The following is a 3,904-nucleotide window of genomic DNA, read 5'->3' as shown; positions in this document are numbered from 1 at the left end:
CGACCGCCTAAGGGAGTGTCAACCCAGCGTGCCAGAGCACCAACAACTGCACAAACAGCGGCACACCAGCGACCGCCAGAAGAGCAGTAACCAGCGAACGCCCAGGAGCGGCATAAGCAACCGGGGTAAGCACCCGGGTCAGCACAGGCGACCGCCCAAGGAGCGGCACCAACAACAGCAGCATCAACAACCGGGGTGGGCACCCGGGCAACTCAGCGAACCACCTAAGGTCCAACAACCGCAAAAACAGCGGCACACCAGCGACCGTCTGAAGAGCGGCACCAGCGCTACCACCCAAGAGCAGTAACCAGCGACCGCCCAGGAGCGGCATAAGCAACCGGGGTAAGCACCCGGGTCAGCACAGGCGACCGCCCAAGGAGCGGCACCCACAACAACAACATCAACAACCGAGGTGGGCACCCGGGCAACTCAGCGAACCACCTAAGCGGCACCTCAGCAACCGCCTAAGGAGCGGCACCAGCCACAGCAAAAGCGGCAACCAGCAACCGGGGTAAGCACCCGGATCATCACAGCGACCGCCCAAGGGGCGGCAACAACAACCACAACATCAACAACCGGGGTAAGCACCCAACGGCGATAACAACAACAACCTCAGCAACGACTACAACAACAACAGCAGTGCCACCCACAAGCCTGCGGCAACGGTGGGTGAGTTCCTATGAAAATACAAACCCACACATTAGGTAGGGAGAAAAAAAATAAAGAATAAAATATTTAAGACTAAAAATAAAAATAACAAAAAAAATAAAATAGGGATAATTTAACAAAACTAAAGAGGTTGAACTCCATAGAAGTAAAATAAATTAAAGTAGAAAATATGTATGTATATATATAAGAAGCAAAAATATTAAGGGAAGTAAGGGTAAAACAAAATTGTACCAAATTAAATGAAGATAGAGGAATCCAAGTTTATTGTAAAAAAAAGAGGAAAAGAAAACCGAATTTAATATTAAAATATAATCACATATTTGTGTATATATGTGCGTGTATATAAAGGTATACACGCCTATATATCCATACATATAAAGGCATATATGTACATAGGGAACAAAAATTTAGACCTAAGGAAGTAATGAAGCAGGAATAGTATGAAATCGGTTGAATAACTTGAAATAACTCAAACCAACAAATTTAATCAAATTAAATTAAATAAACCTTTTACGAAAATGCAACTAAAATAAATTTAAACAAATAAACATTAAAAAATCATAACAATGGACACTATATAATAACAGCAATATAAATTAATAATAATAATACTAATAATAATAATAAACTAAAAAGACACGATAAAATAGGAGACTAAAGAAAATATATAAATATCTGGGCGAAATCCGAATCAATGAAAATACACCTATAGGAAAAGTAGAACTGCTAAAAAATTACCTAGACTTTATTTAGTTCAAGTTTAGTTAAGTTACCGTATTTAGCATACTAGACTTACCTTGATACTCCTACTTACCCTGAGTGGAGTCCTAAATATAGCAACCTGACTTACCTTAAATACACCTGCCAGACTTACTTTAACTATATCCTACTTTAGTTACTCTTCACTTACCTGATATACTTACCTGACGTATCTACCGGACATACTTACCGGATATGCCCCTATACCTTAACTTAGCCTAAATTTAAATGGATTAGACTACTTGCCCACAATTACCTACACTAATACTTACCTTAATTATAGTTTGACTATTGAGATACTTACCCTAGACTTAAGAAGACGCTAGCTGTTTAAGAATACTTACTTTTTATGTTAGGATTTAGATTAATTAGTTTTAAGAATTAGGTTAAGGAAAATGAATTATTAATAAAATAGTAGTATAATGGGAATGCTGATCTCTCTTTTTACTTAGGAAGGCACATTCGGCATTTACTAACGGGGTCATCGGGAATAGGGTGCGCCGGTGACCATGGATCAAGAATGATAGAATACAAGATTGCGCCGATTGCAGCAAAATTCGTGAGAGTAATTTTAGCGTGACGTCATCGTAGAGTTGACAACTGAGAGCGGCGAGAATGAGGGCGACTAGTGATGTGCTGAATTGTCCCCAATACTCGGTACCCAATACTTAAAAAAGATTTCGGTACCCTATACTTCCCTTTCGGTATCCGATACCGATTATTTACATTAAACCCTCGCCATTATATGCATTTCAGGTTTAGAAAAAACTTTCATTACTAATTTATATGATATCGGCTAAAACACTTGAACTTATCGCCACAGAAAAATATTATTTTATCAGTTTTAACCTTAGTCGGTCCAAGGTTCAAGAAAAATACTTTGACGGATGAAGAAGCCTTTCAGGGGAGAGATTCTGTAGCCAGTTAGCGACAAGTTTCGGATCGATATCGCACTTGTTGACTTACAAATATTTGATATCAAACGTCGACAAAACCGATACCGATTCGAAAATTGTCGTTAACTGGTTACAGAATCTGTCCCAGGCCTACAAGAATGATATCGTCCGATTCAGCTGGAACAAAAATGCTTCAAACAAGTAAGGGTTTCTCTGTATTATGGCATCGAACCGACATATATACATCTTTCATTTGAATCAGTAAAAAAGCTCTATTGGCTCTTACATTCGGGTTTGGTTAGGCGTTTTTTCCATATTTTTGGCCTATGTGCGCTTTTATTCGAAACCTATATGTTTCGGTACCGAGTATCGAGAGTATTGGGTACTTATAAGTATTGACTCAGCACATCACTACTGCTGTCTTCTCTACTATGACGTCACCAAAACAGCTGATTCTGTCAAAATCACTGAGAGCCGAGTAGCGGTATCGTCATCGGCGCCACCTCTGTATTCTCTCCACCGTGACCATGGATGAGGGTGGGTCAGCACCAGGGGCCACACTTCCACCAGTGGCCCCCAACCATATTCGGCCTTACCGGCCGTCTTCACGTGCTGGAAAATCTCGCTTGCGTGACGACGCATGCAAGAAACCGCACGTGTAGACCGCAAAAAGTACGAAGCATGCTTTTTCTCGCATACCGAGCGGTATGCGAGCTCTCGCTTGCTTTCAACTGTCATTTCACTAAGATGTAAGAACTATGGTAGCATTCCGCCCCACTTACAGGGTAAATGTAGAAAATTCTCACATTGTTTCAAACTAGACAAAACCCGACGTGAACTTATTAAACTAGAACAATGCTTTCTGCTCAAAATCCTCAATTTAGAAATTAAAGAAAAAAATATCAATATAAAAATAGTCACAACCAACATTAAACATGGGGAAAATTTACTGAAAAGCAGACTTATGAAAGTAGAATACAAGAAAATAATAGAAAATCAGAAACAATTTTCTAATAAAGTTTCAATAGACACGCAGAAACTACATGAGAAAAAATTAGATGAGAAAATATCAAAAAATATAACACAATTCGGCATAAGATTTAATGAGGATTGGTTTATAAATAAAACAGATATTCCCATGCCTAAGTATTCCCGTTGGCTACTGTATCTTGGAGGCAAAATCGCATTGCCGGTGTCTAAGAAAACATTTTCCCCGATTCCCATAATTGCCGACTTAGAGCAAGGCATACAAGATATTACTGACGAAAGGGAAAAAGATGCAACAAGACGCAATATTTCTGCAAGAATCAATACATTCTATGACAGATTAAGTAACAATACGTATGCAGACACCAGAAAATTTATAGGTCAACACAAGGAAGAAATAATAATAACACAAGCAGATAAAGGAAATAAAAACGGTAATGATCTACAAAAAGGATTACGAAGATAGAATGAGGGAATTACTGAATGACAAAACAACATACAAAACCATAAGAAGTGATCCTACCCAACAATTATTGAGGAAAAACAACAATTGGGGTGTTCACAGTTCGTTCCAAATAGTGTCTGAAAATGTA

Source organism: Rhagoletis pomonella, unplaced genomic scaffold (genome assembly GCF_013731165.1).
Source record: "Rhagoletis pomonella isolate Grant_MI unplaced genomic scaffold, Rhpom_1.0 Rhpom_scaffold_00001, whole genome shotgun sequence".
In the NCBI taxonomy this organism is placed as follows: domain Eukaryota; kingdom Metazoa; phylum Arthropoda; class Insecta; order Diptera; family Tephritidae; genus Rhagoletis; species Rhagoletis pomonella.
This window is presented reverse-complemented; position numbering follows the sequence as displayed.